Below are 21,505 nucleotides of genomic sequence, written 5' to 3'. Positions count from 1 at the left end.
GCCCACTCCTGGGCCCCTATGGAGTTCAGAAGGGGTGTCAGTTGGTCCCATAACATGCTTGTCTTCCTGTGCCCGCTCAGAATTGCTTCACCACTGAGGCCCTGCTGTGAACCTCTAGATAACCTGAAAGCCAACCTATGCACCCCAGTAAGCAATACTGTGCCTGCAGTCCCATATCAACATCTGCCTGGACTGTCTCCCCACATCTGGAATCAAAACACAATGAAAAATTAAGATGGATTCCCCACCTGTGGTTTGTGTGCTTCAGAATGCCAATGCCCAATTGTCTGAATTGCCTTAGCCCCCACAGCCATTTGGGCCACTGCTGTTCTTGCTCTGATCCTGAATGAGTGGGAACCAGATTCATATCAACCTGTGGAACTCCTTTCCAGAGGATGTTGTGAAGGCAAAGACACTAACAGGGTTCAAAAAAGAACTAGATTAGTTCATGGAGGATAGGGCCATCAATGGCTATTAGCCAGGATAAGCAGGGATGGTGTCCCTACCCTCTGTTTGCCAGAAGCTGAGAATGGGTGACAGGGGAGGGATCGCTTGATGATTACCTGTTCTGTTCATTTTCTTTGAAGCACCTGACATTGGCCACTATCAGAGACAGAATACTGGGCTAGATGGACCTTTGGTCTGACCAAGTCTGCCTGTTCTTATGTTTTTATATGCTGGGAGCCCCAGACCGGTCAGTCCCTATCTCAACACTGTCACAAACTGGTGTGTTGTGAGGGGACTCCCGTCACCATGAACAAAAAGGGTTCCATCCTTCCCTGATCTTATCTTCATGTATGCCCACAGCCTCCACAGGGCAGATCCTGGGCTCACTATCTGCCCATAGAATAATGGATTCATCCCAGTTTCCTTGATCAGTCTTTGATTTCCACAAGGTTTATGTAACCACTCACCCCACCAAGCATATATCCCTCAGTTCCAAGACTCTTTCAGAAGAATCCCTCCAGGACCCAGGTACTAGCTCACTGATCATAAATGCCCCAACAATGCGTGAACAAGGCCACCTCTTGTCCACAAGAATATATGTTCTCCAGGATCTGCACCAGATCTCTAAGTGTATTAACAGTGATGAGATGACACACATTCTCCCTGTGGCCAGTGTTTTGTGATCACCCTGCTAGAAACCTTTGAACTAAAAAAATGCTGCAAGGATCTGGGTAACCATTCAGCCTACTGACAAATGGAAGGGCGGTCAGGCGATTGGCAATAGTTGCGGACACAAATCGTCGGGTTGCTAATGACACCATATATTGCAACACACATTCCTTTATAATTAGCCATATTGGGGAAAGGCCTTTCCTGTCCTGAAAATGCAGAAAATCATTAAAACTTCTCTCATAACTCCACTATGTTCGTGTAGCCAACTTCATCTGAGCTACACTGACAGCCATCATAGACCAAGGCTCCTTAGTGCCAGCAGCATCTGTTTGGGTTCCTTGCAGGCTCCCGGGGCCAGCTCCTGAAATCTGTCCATCTGGAAATGAGACAATGCATCTGCTATGCCATTATTGACCCCAGGCACATGCTTGGCAAAGAAACAGAAGTTAAATCTTAAACACTGTAGTATAAATTCCTCTACCACCCTCATAATCCTGTGTACTTTGGAGGATTGGTGATTGATAATACGTACCACCACCATGTTGTCACACCAGAAATACACCCTATTGTTAGCAAATTCTGGTCCTCAAATGACCACTGCAACCAAAATAGGAAAAAAATTCTAGAAATGTTGTATCCTGCATCTGTTTTGCATCCAGATGGAGGGCCATTTCTGGGTGCATCATATGCCTTGGTAAAATATTGCAAAACCTGTAGCTCCCAAGGCATCCAAGTGGATTTTTAAATTGGCCTCCAGTAGCCATTTCTCCCTCCATAATGACATCCTGTTAAAATGGCTCAGAAACCATTCCCACATACTCAAATCCTCCTTCAGCTCTCTAGAAATTCTTATAGGATGGTGAAGTCTTGCTATGCCTGCGCTGGCTGCTGCCAGCCAGGTGCAAAATGCTACTACCCAGCAGCCAAAAGATTGTAGCTCATGAAGTGTAACTTTCTTGGCCCCTTTACTTCTTAAGCCCAGTAGTTCCTGAAGCTTATCTTGAGGGAGTGGCAATATACCAGCCCATGTGTCTAGTTAAATACCCAGGTAGGTCAGTGTAGTGGAAGGTTCCTGTGATTTTTCCCTCCAATTTTTTTAGCAAGGGCCTGAAACAGGTTAACACACCAAAAATGAGAACAAAAAATAATCTAAATAATGTATTACTTGCCATAAATCAGCTTCCCACACCACTGCCCAGTGTAGCAAATGCTGAACAGGATATTGAACATCTTATGGGTATAACTTTATCAAAATAAAAGTGTCCCATGAAAGAGAAACCCAAAAGGTTAAAGTCAGATGGATGCACTGGCAGCAATTGAAAAGCAGACTTGATATCACACTTAGCCATCAGGTCCCCTAGGCCACAAAACCTAACCATGCACACAGCCTCATCAATGGAGGAGTAGCACACACAACACAAAGCCCCGTCTATTTTGCATTAACTGAGTTATCCTATGGCTATGACAGGTGGTGAATTACGCAATATTTACCTGACGCCTTCTTAGGGACCAAGCCTCGGGGAGAAACCTGCAAGTTCTGTTTAAGTAACTGATTGAATGATCCCGCTACCATATTCTCATTTAATTCCTGTGTAATCTTTTTCTTTACAATATGGACCATTTCCATTAAGGACTTAAATATTTTACACATCACATGACTTCTTTTCCCCATAAAAGTGGCAAAGAGTCCTGTGGCACCTTATAGACAAAAGGACTCTTTGCTGTTTTTACAGGTCCAGACTAACACAGCTACTCCCCTGATACTTTTTCCCCATAAAGTGACTCCTAAACCACACAGTAAATCCATCCCACAAATATGCACCATTTATCTTGTTAGGGTAGTCCCAAAGGAGCACTCTTAACACCTACATCTTAACTGGGGGTTGTGCTTTTGTCCAACCCACCGTTTTCAGCTTTCTCTCTACTCCTGCCTGTGTTTTGTCCCTCATACCCTGCTCCTGCCCCATGGGCCTGTGGTCAGCTTCATACCTGCCCATTCTGTTACCCAACTGAAACCTTTCCCTACTGTTCTAGCAAGAATGGGCTATACGGACCCCAACGCACATTTCGCAAGCGTGCCTAAATTTGCAGACACGATGAAAACAACCATTTTCATTGTATGACAGGCAAACATTGTTACACGTCTCGGGCCCTTGTTGGGCTTGCTGTGGAATGAACAGACACCTGTTTGTGTGGACTCTGGGCCCCTTCTAGACCTGCACCCATGGGCGCTCCCAGCTGCTGCAACAATTGAAGGTTAGCACCCGTAGAAGGTTTGTGAACCCCAGACATCTCTGATATAGCTCCGAGGACATTCGATTCTCCCCATAGCATATTTGCTACCCCACTAGGTCCATGCTCTCCTCCCCCATATAAATCCCCTGAGGAGAAAAGTGGGCCAGGTCCCTGAACCCCACTGGGTTTCCCCCTACAGACACGCATTGCTGTATTGTGTGGCAGGGGCTCACGTTCAGACCCTACCCCTGCAACTTCCATCTGGTGCTGACCAAACTCATACCTGCCAGCAGTGTTGCTGCCTTCTCCTGCAGTCTGTTCAGTTGAATGCCCTGGCTGTGGGTGACCCATTGCAGTGCACTTTGCAAGCCCTGCGGTACTGTGGGAACAATTTCAGAAGCAACCACTTCAATCAAGTCTATGCTGGCTGTCCCATGCCCAAAAGCAGCCATTTCACCACCAAGGATGTTTGCTTCCCCAGGATCCACATCACCCCTCAGCGTAGGGGAATCCACTTGATAAAGAAACAGATCACCTGGGAACTGGCAACCCCAGTCTCGGGGCCAGCTCCTTGCCCATATGGCAAGGATCCCACCATGTGATCCCTCATAGCCCTCCAGCCCCACTCGATCCACAGGTGCTGGGTTTGACAATCCCTCCCTGCTCTGCTCTACCATGCCTGCCTGGAAGTGGGGAGACATAACCAAACTCTTCTTCTCATTCACCTGCTACAGCTTGGAGAAGAGCTTGAAATACAATCGCTTTCCCCTTCTCCCACAGACTGCCTGCTTCTGCAGCCAGGGGCTGGGAGGGGGCGGCTCCCCCTCCCCCATTTTCACTGAACTGTTACAGCTGTGAGCTACATCTGAAACTAGCTTTCCCTCTCTTCCTGTTACCAAAGACCTGCTTTTCCCTCTGTGGACGGGAAGTGGGAGCACTCCCTTCCTTTCTTCACCCTCAGCATTATGCTAGCATGTGGTGCCATGAAGACTGCAGAACTGGAGTCCTTGCTGCTCCACCTGGTCCAGGTAAAAGAGGGCTTTTCCTGCCCAGCATGGACCTATATAATACCTCCTCTCTTCTGGTCACTGGGTGGGGGCGGGAGATGGGTCAGCATCCCCATGCTGACTTGCCCTGCAACTTCCATAAAATCACTCTGTGCTTCTCTAACCGCTTAAAGAGGTACACACCTTGCTCCGACAACAATCCCCCTGCTTACTGTGAGGCAAGGTCAAAGTAAAAAGCACCTCAAAAATGCAACAGGAAAAATTACTGACAAGGCTTTTTAATAATTTACAAGTGTGATATTAGACTTTGAGCAAAAAGTTCCATGAAAACTCATGTTTGGAGAAGATAAGAAATACTGACATTAAAGGTCAAATAAAAATAAAGGTTAATGGCTAATTTAGGATGGCATATATCATGCACATATACTGAAAAATAAACATGAAGAATTGTGGAATGGTAAAAATAAGGGTCTTGTTAGTCTAATTTAATAGTTTACAATTATGGATTGTGAATGAGTTTGGATAGGTAATATTTATGCCAGGTTTTGGTCTAACTCTTGCTTGGCATGACTGTTTTCTTGCCAATCTTTCTTTTCTTAGACTTGTTTAGATAATGCTCAGAGCTGACAGGACAAAGGTGATGTTTTGTTACTGTGTTGAAAGACACAGATAAAACACACAAAAATTATGTTAAAAGCCCCTGTGTTAGGAAAAATAGAAGTAAGGTAACTTGAGGACATAATGACATGAAAATAGTATTGGTAAAGAATGTTATGTAAATTGAAGCTTGTGTAGGCATATTGTATGGGTTACGTCAGACATGCTTAATGTTGATTGGAGGAAAGCTAGTTAACCTGCAATGTGAAAAGAAACCAAATGAACAAGGGCCCAAGCTAGAGAAAGACTGGACTGGAAACTGAAGGACTAGATCAGAGACTGATATGTCCCTAATAAAGTGCAAGAGAGCTTCCTGGTTCTCAGAAACTCTGTAACTCGGGTCCCCTAGCTGTTTCTGTTTATTGTCTGGAATAAATATATGTTCAGAAACTATAAGTGACAATAATCCTGTCTGAAAACTTACACATTCAGGTGAAAATGGGTTAAGCCTATACTGGGTGAATTTATGACTTGTTTTCCCACCTCGCACTATAAATACAATGATTTACATAAGTTTTCTGAAGTTATGCTTATTTCTTTTTACATCTCCATGGGGAAAACCAAATTAAACATTTTCACTCTGATTCCAGTTGGGAGAAACAGGGTGAAATTAAACATCCCTAAAGGCTGATCCTGTGGCATACTAAGTACCTGAATCTCCTATTGACTTCCTTCAGTGAAGTCAATAGGATTTTTCCCCCAAAATGTCCTATGTGCTTCCCAAACACAAGGGAAAACATAGCCCCTCTCCTAAAGAGGTGAGGGCACTCAGCACCTAACAACAGTATTAAGTCTTGCCCTTGGCTACAGGGACATAATTCCCATTGAGTTGTTCAGGACTGAGAACAGAATTTGTCCTATAACTTGAGAGTTAAAGAATTGTTATATTTTGACTCATAAAAACACCAGCAAGTTTCAACTGGACTTCTAGATTTCCTTCCAAAACCATATATAGCATGAGGGTGGGGGGAATCAATAAGCACTAAAACACAAGGATATGTTCATCTTCAAGTTCTACCATACTCTAAATCCATGTAGGATTACATACATCTCACTACAACTCATCTGCTATGCTCTGCCAACTATAGATTTTAAATTACATTGACTTCTTTTTCCTTTTTCTCTCTTTTTTCAGAAGTACAAGGAAGGCAAGTATAGTCCAATTTATTTTACAGCATATGTGAGCTAATATGGCATAAGCTTTATATGTATAGTAGGCTAGTGGCAGACTGTAGGCATCTGCACAGTTAGCAGGTGCTTGAAACCAATAGAATTTCTGCAGAGTCATACTATCAGGTGAATTCAATTAGTTTCAGAAAGGGGTTGGATATCTCCCGGTTGCAGATAGAAATAATGTTTAGGATAGAATAGTTCTGCAGGGAAAACTTTAGAAAGAGCCAAGTATGAAGTGGAAGTTTAGGCTGACGCTTATGTTTATTTGGCCTTTTTTTTTTTTTTTTGCCAGTAAAGCCAAAACCTAGGAAGTGAGTGTGTTCAGACTTGTTATGGTGTTTATATAGGTTGTGCTGGGAGCAGGACGGGAACTTAATTTGTTTATAGCACCGTTAAGAAAGAATGGAAGTTACCACACCAAGCTATTTATAAAACCTTTCAAGAAATGTGTACTTGATCCTGCAAGGTGCTAAGCAACTCCTAATAGGCAGAAGGATTTGCACATGCTCAGCATTTCCTGGAATTGCTCAGCACTTTGCTGAGTGAAGACCTATTTGGATTAGAAAATAGCTGTGTTATAATGGTACCCACTTTATATACGCATATGGAAATGTCATTCAATATATTAATTATAGAATATCACAGAGTAAAGGGATAGTTTTGTTCTTTCATTACTGGCTATTTTCTAGTTATTTTTGACCTTGGTTATCTTCTAGGGATAGTCAATAAAAACACTATTCCTACCTATTTTTTCAGAATTAAAATGCTTGGTTATCTCCATGTAGAAAGTTTAAATAAAACTTCCACATATCTCTCCACTTGCTGGTTTCAATGGATAACAGAAATCTTGCAGACATTTTAGCTTGATATGTAGAACCAAGTACCAAAACAGGCGTTGGAAATCCTATTACTACTTACAGAGCACTACAACTACCTCAATCTTCCTATATCTAGCTTGGAAGTCTGGTCAAATTTCCTACAGATGCTACCACAATATGAACAAATCATTCTCAGCTGCTAATCATAAAAAGCTATTGGTGAAATTCATGCAAACCATTCTTAAAGCTTTGATTTGCCCAAGTTTATATCTCCTGAATTTCAGTTTGAAAGCTGGGTTTGAATGAACTCCAAAACTCAATCTCCTCATTTGAGCAGCCAAGCTACACCTGGCCTCATTTCAAAACAGTGAATAAAGAGGCAATTCACATGGTTTTTTAAAAAAAACCAAAAAGCCCAAACCTATAAAGCAATACTAGTTCCCTTGAAAATATCCTAGGTTTATTCAAATTGGACCCAGTATGAATTCCACAAGCCTATTGCTAGGGTTCTTTGAAAAGTTTTCTTTGCTTTGAGTTTCTAACAAAATCCAAAGCCAAAATATTCACTGGGGTTGAGTTTTGTAATAAAAGTTTTGCACAACTCTGCTACTGGTCTCTCCTTTCTAGGCAGCACATATGCCCCTTCAGGGAAGTAGCTAGCAGATGCTAGTTCAAGAAGGTCTGGAACATACTCTATCTTTATTTGGATCTACCAGTGAAAAAAACCTCTTGTGTTACAGCTGTGCCTGCTGGCCTACTTTCATTATAAAGGGTAAATTAATGGGTTTACCCGACTTTAATTGAAAATGCATTCTTAGCAAAAATGAAAGAATTTGGAGACCAACAGTGCAATGTTGTTTGGAAATGTCATGAAAGGATTTTCTTTAAGCAGAACTGGAATAATTAAGTTTTTTATTAGTTTTTTTTATCAGGTCAACATGGTGTTTCAACTGCTAATGAATGACACTTCAATTTAAATATGGATAATAGAGTGAAGTCTGCTAATCCATAATTATGAGGAGGCTATTGTAAATGACAAACTGAGCCTATTTCTCAGATAACACTGCATTCCACATTAGCAAATGTTCTTGATATTTCTTACATGTAAACTTATTTTTAAAATACTTTATAGAGTTGAATGTCTTAACTTCTGCATAGCTGTTCAAAAAAGCAATTTCGGTATACAAAATCAACTTACATTTCTAATTTTGAAATGAAAGAGAATTTTGCTGTAGAAATATGAATGTAATCCCTAAAATGTTTGCTTTTGGTTGGCAAATCTCTACACATTGACTTGATGTGGGGACATTTAAACCAAAAGGTGGAATTTAATTTACATCATCTTAAAACCAGATTTGTATGTGCTTTTAATATATAACTCGTCTTTGTCATTGTTCTTTTTGATAACTTTTTGATAACTTTTTGATAAAAGACTGTCATTATTTCTAACACTATAAAATTGTGTTCCTTCTTTTACTTAAGAAAATGACTTGCTTTGTAAATGAAAGAAAATATGTAGTCAATTGGGCATTCAAATGTTGGAGTTAATTTGTAAAGACGAAAGGAGGGTGGAGTGAAATTGATTTGACTATAATTTGAACATCTGATGTAAAAGCTCTGTATGACATTCTCTCTGTACAGCTGTTTTGAGTTTAAATAAAAAAAGATATGGTTCAGAGGTTTGTATTTCTTTAAACTTCGTCTGACTCATGGAGAAATCAGGACTGAATTATTTGGAGAGAGAAAGCTATAAGAGTAAAATTCACCTGCATGTGGCAGTCAATGTACAGTTCTCTTTATCGCTTGAACTCTGTGGGCTTGTGCAAAATATTAACCTTTTTCTCACTGATGTGAAGAGGCAAATTAGCTGACATGATGCTGACCATGACTTTGTGGTCAGTGTAGAGCAGGATCAAGAGTGGTCAGTATTGTGTCAGCACTTCAGTCATGTTCAAACACGGAATCATTTTGTCGTGTAGACCATGCGGCTGCACTGCAATCATAGGATTTGAATTGAAGTAATTCCAGTTTCTCCACAGCACTTTAGAGGGCAGCGGCTGCTGTTCAGCTGATAGTTTGGATTAACACCTATTGAATCCTGGAGAGGTGGGCAGGCTTGTGCCCGCCCACCGCTGAAGGCCTAGGGAAAGGAGCCACTGAATCTGGGGTTCAGCTGAATCCGGGGGACATCAAACGAATAAACAGGGGTGGGTGTGGGGGTCACAGGGTCATAACAAGGGATCCAGAGGGGACAACGAGCTGAGAACCCCAGACAGCACCCAAGAGTTTGGATTAACAGCTGTGAAGTTACTATGCTGAACCCCCCCCCCCCAGTTTATCTGTTGTGGGATGGGGATGAATACCATCCCCTCCCCGTCAAGCTCCCATCAGCAAGCCCAGGTATTCGGACTATGGAGGAAGGAGTCGATTTCACTCTGAATGATTATGGTGTGATTGGTACAATCTTGTCCACCACCACCATCTTTACTAGCAGCTGAAAATCGATTGCAATCTGAAATGCACAAAATCATCCAGTGTTGAGCAGTATTATCCTCTAATTAGAGTTATTACAGCACATTTTTCAAAGAGTGAAAGGATTTACTGAGGGTTTTTTTTCCAGTTTCCCTGATTATTCACTGTGAAAAAAGTATGTGTTTTGCTGATGAAGCTGCGAGGATGGCATGGAGGTGCGAAATGCATTTAAAACATGCAATAGAGACAGTCTAATATAAGTTTGTGGCCCAGATCCTTAATTGTGCCAAATATCTGCTTGCAGTAGCTGAACAGGGATGGTGGTGGAAGCAAAGGTGGCTTTAAACTACACTTTGCATTTCCCCAGTCCCTGGAGCTGCGAGATAGTCTATCCCTCAGCATAATTTAGAGCATCCTCAGTATTAAATAACACTCAGCTGCAAGACCCCCTAAGGAACCATTCCTGACTGCACTACAGCCATAGTTTTTCCTGCCTCTGATATAGCAGTTACATCACCAGGGGTTTCCCCATGCCAGGGTACTCCTCCAGTTGGCTACTTTTGCCAGCTTTCTGGCCCTTTTGCACCGCTGGAGCGCCTCAGGGGCTGTGGCCCTATGTGCTTAGAATGCAAGTGGCTTCCAAATTTCAGAATTCTCTACACAAACGTCAAGATTTTTTTCCTCTGAGATACATAGTGACCGAAAATCTCAGCATGTGAAACAATGTGTGTTTTAAATACATTTTAAATGGATGGAGACTATTGAGAGACTGACACATGAGCAAATTAGGAAAATACTTACATCGTTGTACAGCACAACTGCAATTCCTTCTTTTTCCTGTACTGCAAATTTATGTTTAAGTTTCAGAATAACAGCCGTGTTAGTCTGTATTCGCAAAAAGAAAAGGAGGACTTGTGGCACCTTAGAGACTAACCAATTTATTTGAGCATAAGCTTTCATAAGCATCCGATGAAGTGAGCTGTAGCTCACGAAAGCTTATGCTCAAATAAATTGGTTAGTCTCTAAGGTGCCACAAGTCCTCCTTTTCTTTATGTTTAAGTTGTGGCTTTAAGGAACATCCCTGTAGCAGGTTTCAGAGTAACAGCCGTGTTAGTCTGTATTCGCAAAAAGAAAAGGAGTACTTGTGGCACCTTAGAGACTAACCAATTTATTTGAGCATGAGCTTTCGTGAGCTACAGCTCACTTCATGAATGATGAATGAAAGGATGAAGTGAGCTGTAGCTCACGAAAGCTCATGCTCAAATAAATTGGCTAGTCTCTAAGGTGCCACAAGTATTCCATCCCTGTAGCAGGGGCCTTTGTGCAGCAGGCAGGCACAATGACTCTGCAAGGCAATGGCAGAGTCCTTGTAGCAGGGGTGTGTACAGACAGCAACTGTGCCTGGCCCCAACACATAGCCATGAGAGTGGAAAGGTTGCTTGCCCCCTCTTTTCCATCTTGCTCAGCCCTCCGGGACTGGGCACTATCTGGTCCTCAGCTTCTTCAGTTGTCAGCTAGAAGAGCCATGTGATTGTTCTCTTGTAGTGAGAGACTGTGTTAAGCTGAAAGTGATGCATAGCTAGACAGTAGCCGTCTTCGATAGCTCAACATTGCCAGCAGCAATTCAATTAAATAGCAAAAGCTGCTTGGTGCCCCGCTTGCATTTCAGAATGCCACAGCCGTTTACAGCACAGGGCACTCGTATGGCAAGGGTGACCCTGTGAGTTGGTTATTGTTGAAGGCTTTACAAGGTAGGTTTAAAAGTGGTTGTGATTGCTCTTTCACTCCTGGAGAGTTTATAAATGGGTCTTCACAATGTGGAATGTCACATCTTGCGCACTGTGCTTGTAGTTCTGATTGTGGTGGTAGTTTTCAGATTGATTTAAGAATGACAAATGCACTTGCAAACTGCTGCTTCTGAGTTCTTCTTTAGTGGACAAGATAAATACTTAGAGCATTGTCACAACCTTAATAATATGTACTAACCTGACTGTTCCTAAATGTTTGGATTGCTCCTGTTCCTTGTTTTACCACAGGAATATTTATTACAATTAACATATATTGGCAAGGTGAAATGTCTAGAGGTAAATGTTTAATGTGAGTATAGAATAAGATCTTATAATTGAGGGCTCTTATGATTATCTATCTATTCCTAGCATACCTATTACCATGGTATCTAGGTGCTTAATACAAGCATAATTGCTACTAGGACTCCATTCTTTGCTCTTGTTTACATTACTGCATATCATGTTTCATTAGGTATGGACATTAAATTCCAAGGAAGAATGCTACAGGTCATTTTGCAGCATTCCTCACTACTGTGACAAGTTTTGCATTGTGCCCTGAATGTGATGAGAAATGAGCCCAACCTGACTTCCAGTGGAAGAATCCTTTATGTCTAGGGCTCTCCTGCAAGAAAGCTGTGTCTCTGACACCCATCCCATCTGAGCTTCCTCCAGACTCAGTCAGCCAGAGTTCACCTATAGATCACAGCACTCTCACTGGATGGCAGAGGGTGAGGTAGTTCTTGAGGTATTCACAGTGAGGGTTAAATCTGGGTTCGTGGTGCATCAGATGGGATTTGGACCTAGCAATGTGTTGTTTTATCACGTTACGAATAGGCATATGAAATGGTGTGCATGAGCACATTTCAACAGTATTTATGAATAGCTCTGTTGAGTGGAGTGTGTTCAGGGGTCAGACTGGGGAGATAAAAAGGTGATGGAGCTCTTCCAAGCACTGACCACAAACTAAACTCTGCCTATGTAAGTTGCCAAAATGAAACACCACTCACAACAGATTGTGCAAATGTTAAAAATATGATCATCCAGCGATCTGCCTTCTTTAATCTTGCCTTCCCCTCAGTGACACTTCAATATGCTCATGGGCTCTGATAGGTTCTTTGGGCTTTGCTCCTTCTTAATGGGGGCTGGGGCTGGGGAGGGAGGGAGGGAGGAAGCATCACCCTCTTGTGGCACCACATGAGCTATTGCTCACAGTAAATCTATGAGTCTCCATCTCCTCTCCTTTCTTATATGAGGGATGAAATAGTTAACAATGTTGACATTTAATTGATCACTGAGCATCTCCGTTAATGAAGTTAATGGGACACTACATACCTCTCAGAGCTATTTTTCCAGGACTCTGCAGATCTCACAGCGGATGTCTACACTGCAGCCCCAGTCCAGACAGAAAGACTTGAGCTACCGGTGTTCGAGCTAGCATGCTAAAAATACCAATGTGGGCATTCCAACTTGTGCAGAAGTTTTGGCTCTCAAAACCACCTGACCCCTTGCCTTCAGAACCCAACTAACGACTTTGCTGCTAGGGAACCTGCACCCAGACTAAGTCAGAACATCCACACTGCCATTGTTAGCACTCTAGCTCAATCCCTGTGAACACTTGTTCAAACCCCACCAGCACAAATCTATGTACCTGGGCTGGGAGGCTCACTCCCAGCTGCAGTGTAGACATACCTACAAAGGCCTCTCTGCATCGGCAACACTTGATTCTTATTTGTGAAGTTTTCTTTGCAACCATAACAGCCACAGATTTTGCAGTGTAGTGTGATTTTCTTTTCCTTGATGTGTGCACTGATGGTTATAGTACTGTAGAATTGAAAATGAATGTGTTAAAGATGGTATTATTAGTGGTGTTAATGTACTGATGTGGGTGTGTGTCATGATGATAGTGGGGGAGACTTGTATTGGGTGTGTATGTTGTCTCAAATTATGATTAAGTCAGAGGTGCTGTCTATGTTCCCTGATTCACTGACTTAGAAAAATTCTTAGAAAATGAATTGCATAAAGTAAAATCATTGGGAGATTAAGTTTCTCAGAGAGAATGGGGACTATTTTAAGGACACAGACATAGCAGGAGATAAGCAGGACAAGAGAGAATTTTCTAGCTGCTGGCAATATAGGACATTCGACACACAATGGATCAGTTCTGATTCCATCCAGTTATGGGTAAACATGAACATTAAGTATATCCTTACAATGTGTCTTTTCTAAAATAAATACCTCACACTGTTTTACATTTTAAAAGAGAAAATGACTGAAGTCTTCCTTCCTGACATATTACTATCCCTGCATCAGCTAGGTCCTCTGCAATCTGAGGGAGATTCTCCCTGAGGGAACAACAGGAAGTTTTTCCACTGCCAGCCTCCTTCTTGGGTTCAGCTCCAAGGATGTCCAGCATCAAAGGCTGCCAAGGTGGTTTGCTGACCCAGTACTTTCCCTGGTCACTCAAGCCATGCTATATCTATGATCAGCACTGAGTCTCTGCTATGGATGGGAGGTGCAGCTGCAATTTTTCCCTGATGGCCTTCGCTGCTAGGGAACCTGCACCTTGGTTTATGCTGGTAGAAAGTGGCATAAACTGGGTTAATTAAGACATTGATGTTAAACCCCCTCCCGGCCCTTAAATTTAGAATTTATTTTGCAATTAGTATCACCTTTTAAAAGTGTTTTGAAAAGTGAAGGGGGATATTCCAGCAATCAGCGAGGGAAATTTTGCCTTTAGCACGGTTGCACAGGTGTAATTTAGAGCAGAAGCTGGCTTAGTGTACATACAGAGAAATGTATTGGTAATGAGAGGAGACTAGAAGGTGGGGATTATTTATGCAGAACCCCTTAACCTTAGTACACGTTTCAGCTCCCTTGCTAAAGTTGATTGTCAAAAAATGTCACCAAGCTCCAATACTGCATATGTTGTTGAATTCAGCTCCTATAAATTTCCCTTTCAATTGCTTGGGAATTTTGTTAAATTGTTATTTTAGTCGTTATATTACATCTATGGCCCCAGACAAAATCTAACCCTATTTGTGTTAACAGAGTGCCAATATTTTCCAATAAATGGTCCTTGCCCCAAAGATCTCTCTGTACTGTGTTATTAGCTCCTGTCAGGTCAAGATGCAAAAGGACCATTAATAATTACATTTATATTAATTAATATTGTTTATTTTTAATAAACCTAACCCTGTACTCTGAATGGCAAAGTCTACTTCAACATGTAAGATAATTAATATATTTGAAGTGTGTTTTAAGTATTTTTAAGTATTTTTAAGACTGTGTGTTGCACTGTAGGCATGTCCTACCATTATATGAGTGAAAAAATATGTGAGTTGACAAACGCAGTTGCTGGCTGAAGTGTGCCTCATAAGGAAGTGCTTGACATTTCCAGTTTGGAAACCTATTATTTGAATGTGAATAGGCTTTGTTTGCTTTTGCTTCTTAATTTGTCAGCATGAGTTGTGCAATTATGGTTTAGAAACAAAATTTGAAAAGTTGCTTTCTTGCTTCATGTTGTTTAACAAGAATAATAGTTGGTATTTATGCCAGCTGTTTGCCACATTGTTTTATTTTAACTATACCAAATCCAGGCAGAACGGAGGAGTTAGAGAATGGTTTAACTTCCATGTCACATGTAGGAGCTGATAGATAACCGGACAATTTACAACCACAGCTCTTGGATTGGTGAGCTCCATTATACAAGTGCTGTAATCATTTTTCATCTCAAGTATTTTTTTTATTTTTCATATTGCTTTGCATAGTGTATTATTATTCATTATGTCACTTTTAATAGTCTATCAAATCTAGTCAATTTGACGTTCTCCTTCAGTCTTGAAATTATGAGCAGTACAATGCAGCATTTTTTTAAACTCAGACTAGATTCGGGATTCTTAGCCTTTTAAAGAAGGTTATACATTGTACGGTCATACTGAGAGGACAGTCAAAAAAGTCAGGTACGTAAAATGTGAGTATGTAGGATGGGATTTTCAAAGTGCTCAAGGGACTGGTATCGATGAGAGTTAGGCATCTAAATACTTTCGAGGGTCTGGGCTTTGGTGCCTAACTTCCTTAGGTATTTGAAAATCCTACCAAGAATTCTAAGGGCTGGCCATTTGCACATGATTCGTCTGTGAAATTGCACACCTGTGTTTGTGAAAATCAAGCATATAGGGGAACATTTTTCAAAAGTAGTTAAGTGATTTAGGAGCCCACGTGCCATAGATTTTCATTGGTATTCAGGCGGCTAAGTCAATTTAGGTACAGTACTTTTGAAAATGTTATCCAGACCCCAGTCCCTGGCTCAAATTGCTGGACACATGTTCAAGGGGTAGATGGGAAGAATCCTGGGCCACAGAGTAGATGCGGAGCTGCTCTGAAAAGTCTGCTCAAGTCAGTTGCTGGTGTAGACTCTGAATATTCTTTTGAAGCATCTCCATGGTGGAGAGGATGGGAGAATCTATGTACTAGTGCATCCCCTAGCCCAGTTATGACCACCCCCAAAAAAGCTGTGGGCTGCATCCCACATGCATCATCTAACCCCCACTAAAGTGCAACAGTTTTGCTACTTTTGGAATCTCCACTACATAGAAATGGGAGCAGGATAATGACCTCATAAGAATAATTGCCTTTCCATTACAAAATCCTGATGTTCATTTGTCTCTAAACGAACACACAGTGAAAGAGAACACAGCACTTAACAGTAGCCTCCAAAACGGTGTACAATTTACTAAAGATCCTTTTAGTTCTCTTTTCAGCATGGCTATTCATGCTGATCAAAATCAAAAGAAAAGAAAAAGTGTGACTCTTATATTCTACTGATTATTCAGTATTTATTTCAATTCCTTAGCAGGTGCTTTGCCTGAAGAAAGCTGGCTGGCATAAATATAAGCGAAAGCTTGCAAATGTGACCGCTAAAGGCTAAAAAAATAAAAAAGAGAGAGAAGAAAACAAATTCAAAGACCTAAATATAAAAATGTAACATTTATTATTTTTAAAATACCTCATGATTTTTGGGGTCAGATTTTTGAGTGCTTGGGATTGGCAATATTAAAGCCATGGCACCTCTGGAGTAAATCTGGACTCTTATGTTTTCATCAATGGCCTAACAGGAGTTTTGCCACCAACTTGAAAGGGATCAGTGTCAGGTCCCATATGTAATGTCAAAAATAGAAATGTTTACCTAGCTGATAAGATTCAGAAATGAATTCCATAACCAGGCATGATAATATAAAATTAATGTATGTCAGGAGTAAAAGAGAGATGGATGAAAACAAGCTTTATATCTTATTTAAATGTTAGTTTGGTCACAATGGGCCAAATTTACAAAGGTACTTGGGAGCCTAAACATATAGATAGGTGCTTTTGTAAATTCCTTTAGGTATCCTTTAGGAATGCGGTCTGACTCCCTTTGTCACCTACCCTGCTTAGGCATTTTCAAAAATCCCATTAGGCCCCTATTTGTATCTTTAGGAATCTACGCTAAATCTGGCTCAGCAGCCTTAAAAATAAGCTTTCACCTGTTTGTGATTTTTCTTCTTCTCATCTACATGGTGAGATAGTGCACAGCAAGCCAGGATGTAAATCTACAGTGCAGGAGCTGGCCATGCACTAACTTGCCATGTGATCCCATGTTAGGGTGACTGGACAGCAAGTGTGAAAAATCGGGACAGGGTGTGGGAGGTAATAGGAGCCTATATAAGAAAAAGACCCCAAAACTGGGACTGTCCCTATAAAATCGGGACATCTGGTCACCCTATCCCATGTAGACAGAAAAGGAGTACTTGTGGCACCTTAGAGACTAACCAATTTATTTGAGCATGAGCTTTCGTGAGCTACAGCTCACTTCATCGGATGCATACCGTGGAAACTGCAGCAGACTTTATATACACACAGAGATCATGAAACAATACCTCCTCCCACCCCACTGTCCTGCTGGTAATAGCTTATCTAAAGTGATCATCAAGTTGGGCCATTTCCAGTACAAATCCAGGTTTTCTCACCCTCCAGCCCCCCACACACAAACTCACTCTCCTGCTGGTAATAGCCCATCCAAAGTGACAACTCTCTACACAATGTGCATGATAATCAAGGTGGGCCATTTCCTGCACAAATCCAGGTTCTCTTACCCCCTCACCCCCCTCCAAAAACCACACACACAAACACCAAGGTGCATTACAGAACTTTTAGTGTGTGGTAGCAGGGTTCACATTGCAAGTTAGTGTGCAGCAAGTTAGTGTGCTGTAGGTTCACACCCTGGCTTCGTATGCACTAACACACCAAGTAGACAAGCCCTTTGTTTCAAAGGCTGCCATTTGTTTAAACAAAGAGGGAAAAGGAACTATTAGAAGCTCCTTACGGAGTGAAAATAAGCACAGATAGGAGTGGAAGTGTCTGTTATACAATAAGATGGTGGGGATCAGGTTGTTTGCAAACCCCAAACTTTTGAATTTGTTGAAAAACTTATAATAAATTTCATGGACAACCAGAGGCTTCAAAAACCTGAAATTGTGAGTGTTCAATATCTCTCTTGCTCACATTTTTATTCTGCTAAACTCCATGGTATCTGAAGATCTCCCAGGATCATATTCTATGAATCCAATCCAACTTCTGCTGAAGTCAATGGATAGGTTCCTCAGTGGGAGCTAGATTGGGCCATACGTTAAGTGTACAGCTGGATAATAGGAACATCTTTATTTAGCTGCATTAGATGCTTTGATTACACTTCTGAAAAAAAAAATTGTGTACAATATTGTGCCTAAGTGTGACCTAAAAAATACACCCTTTAAAAAACTCCCCAGTATATTTATCATTCCTCATAAAAGTCTAATAGTAACAGGTCAGAATTGAAATATGTGCTTTCAATATCCCTCAGTATTCCTAAAGGACCTAGTTCTGTTAAATATATTGTCTCTGTGATGTCATTGCCTAGATTCAGCCCCACCAGAAGAAAGTAGTTGCGAAACACTCTTCTGGTCGGTCGGCACTGCTGACCCTGGAATGTTATTTTTTGAAGTGCTGCTTCAAAAAAAAAAAAAAGTGATGTCCACTGCTATTCACAGCATATCTGTATTTCTGGAGCACTTTTTGGTGTGCCTCTGGGCAAAGGGGGGCGGGGGCAGGAGAGAAAATGTTGTGGATTTTCTTCTGCATCTCTTTAATCCCGATTCATTTAGTTTAAGCACTTCTATATTTCAAGCTAGCTTCTTATCTGTGTTTTATGCCTTTAACTAAATTACATTTCAAATAAACGTGAAGAATGAACATAACTATTATAAATGAGCAATCTGGATGTGCAAATAATGTTTGGGATGAAATAACAGATTATAATAGCACATTATATTTAATAGTGACATAATTTATAACAATGGGTAATATACATGAAACGGATAATGGATGGATTTACTTTTCTTCAAATGTTACCATTTGAATTGCATTTCCAATCCTTATTTGTTTGCGTCTTTTGGTAAAATATTGTTACAATAGTATTTATTAGGGTGACCAGATGTCCCGTTTTTATCGGGATAGTCCCGTTTTTGGGGACTTTTTCTTATATAGGCGCCTATTACCTTCCACCCCCGTCCCGGTTTTTCACAGTTGCTATTTGGTCACCCTAGTATATATGAAATCGTATATTATATATATATAATGTAACCCCTTTGGGGTTTAGAGAGCATGGTCCCTGTCATAAATATAAAGGGAAGGGTAAACCCCTTTGAAATCCCTCCTGGCCAGGGGAAAGCTCCTCTCACCTGTAAAGGGTTAAGAAGCTAAAGGTAACCTCGCTGGCACCTGACCAAAATGACCAATGAGGAGACAAGATACTTTCAAAAGCTGGGAGGAGGGAGAGAAACAAAGGGTCTGTGTGTCTGTCTGTATGCTGGGTCTTGGCCGGGGATAGACCAGGAATGGAATCTTAGAACTTTTAGTAAGTAATCTAGCTAGGTATGTGTTAGATTATGATTTCTTTAAATGTCTGAGAAAAGAATTGTGCTGAATAGAATAACTATTTCTGTCTGTGTATCTTTTTTGTAACTTAAGGTTTTGCCTAGAGGGGTTCTCTATGTTTTTGAATCTAATTACCCTGTAAGATATCTACCATCCTGATTTTACAGGGGGGATTTCTTTATTTCTATTTACTTCTATTTTTTATTAAAAGTCTTCTTGTAAAAAACTGAATGCTTTTTCCTTGTTCTCAGATCCACGGGTTTGGGTCTGTGGTCACCTATGCAAATTGTTGAGGCTTTTTATCCAACATTTCCCAAGAAAGGGGGGGTGCAAGTGTTGGGAGGATTGTTCATTGTTCTTAAGATCCAAGGGTCTGGGTCTGTAGTCACCTAGGCAAATTGGTGAGGCTTTTTACCAAACCTTGTCCAGGAAGTGGGGTGCAGGGTTTTGGGAAGTATTTTGGGGGGAAAGACACGTCCAAACAGCTCTTCCCCAGTAACCAGTATTAGTTTGGTGGTGGTAGCGGCCAGTCCAAGGACAACGGGTGGAATATTTTGTACCTTGGGGAAGTTTTGACCTAAGCTGGTAAAGATAAGCTTAGGAGGTTTTTCATGCAGGTCCCCACATCTGTACCCTAGAGTTCAGAGTGGGGGAGGAACCTTGACAGTCCCTTTAAATCTTTTTCCTGAGGTGGGGAAGTGCTGATTGTTCCAGAAGGAGGGTGTATGTATCTGGTGCTCCAGACGGAAGGGCTGCAGCAAGCAGGCCCTCACAGAGTGAAGCAGCCAAGAACCTGCCTGAAGCCTGGGAGGGACAGAGCAGCTGATCGGGGACACCCCAGGACAGGAGCCAGGAGAAGCACTGTGCCAGGGAGGAATTGCCTGAGAAGGACAAATCAGAGCTGGACCCAGTATCACTGCTGCCCAGAGCTGCATGGGGCTGTGAGTACTGGGGCTTGTGATTATGCATTGGGAATAAGGATGGAGGCTGTTAGCTAGTTAAGTGGGGAGGTGGTTGCTCTGTGTGGCTTTTCAGAGAGCGGCAGAAGAGGGCACCGGAGGGGTTTGTTGGGGAAAGTTCACTGGCGCCGAAGATGACCAGAAGCACCCAAGACTCAGCACTGGACTGGAACTTTGCTCAGGACTCCTGAACTCTCGGTGCAGACATATTGCTCAGTGTCTGCCCTTTCAGACTGTGCTACCACTGGGCCTGTGGGGCCTTGAATTGAATGCAACCATATTTTACCACTTCCCCTATATTTCCCCCTATTGCTTTTCTCCTTTCATCCCTCTTTTAATAAATATTTTCCTTTCCTATATTCATTTTACTTTTCCAGTGTGTGTGTGTGTTCACTCTGTGGGGTTTGGAACAGGTGCCCCTGGGATGGAAGGGACTTTCCCTGCTGCATTCCTACATGCACCTTCTCTTGGCCAGAGCTCCCTGTAGAGCAGACTCCATCTTGGCCACGCGTGTGTTACATATATATATCCACCCGCCTGCCCCCAATATTTCACAAACATCATCTACCCACATTATTTTATACTATCTGCTTTAACTACTAAATTTCTGAGATTGTTAGACAGATAAAGGCCTCTCCTATGGCTCTTGATTTCAGTCTTGCTTTCGGGGATGCTGAGAGGTTGAAAAACCCCAACAGCCTCCCACAGGTGCTGAGGAGTGCAATTACCACACCACCTCTTAAGAAGGTACAACTTCTGCCCCTCTCTATCACTGGCCAGTTCCACTGGCTCATATGGAAGAGGTCAGGGAGTTACCACTAGACTCCCCAAAAGGGGGTGGGGGAGATCAGCCTTGTGTAGTCCTTGCATTCAGCTGAGAGTGTTAGGGGGCTTACTCCTTCACCCACTTACTTCCCTGGTCCTTCTCGCATGAACAGAGAGCAACAATACCCGAAATCCAAAGGTGCAAACAATTTGATGTTTATTGGGGTGAACTTCCAGCAAGCTTAAATACAGGTTCCTTTTTCCTTATTTTTGAATCCCAACTTACTTTCTGTTTGCCCCTAATTTATATAGTAATATTCTTAGCTATACCTTAACCAATCATTCTACTGAAATTTAACTAACCAATCCTAACATATTGTAACATGATTAGCTAACCAATTATATCCCACCACCTTAATTAGTTTACACCCAGCAAAATTAATTATACAGCAGACAGAAACAATCACAGAACCAGACAGAGACCATGCCAATAAACAGTAGCAAAGTGGGAACTATAATGACAAAACAATACAGAAGTGAGGATTTCACAACTATATCTATAA

This window comes from Eretmochelys imbricata, chromosome 3, assembly GCF_965152235.1.
Source record: "Eretmochelys imbricata isolate rEreImb1 chromosome 3, rEreImb1.hap1, whole genome shotgun sequence".
Lineage (NCBI taxonomy): Eukaryota > Metazoa > Chordata > Testudines > Cheloniidae > Eretmochelys > Eretmochelys imbricata.
Note: the sequence above shows the minus strand (reverse complement) of the source record.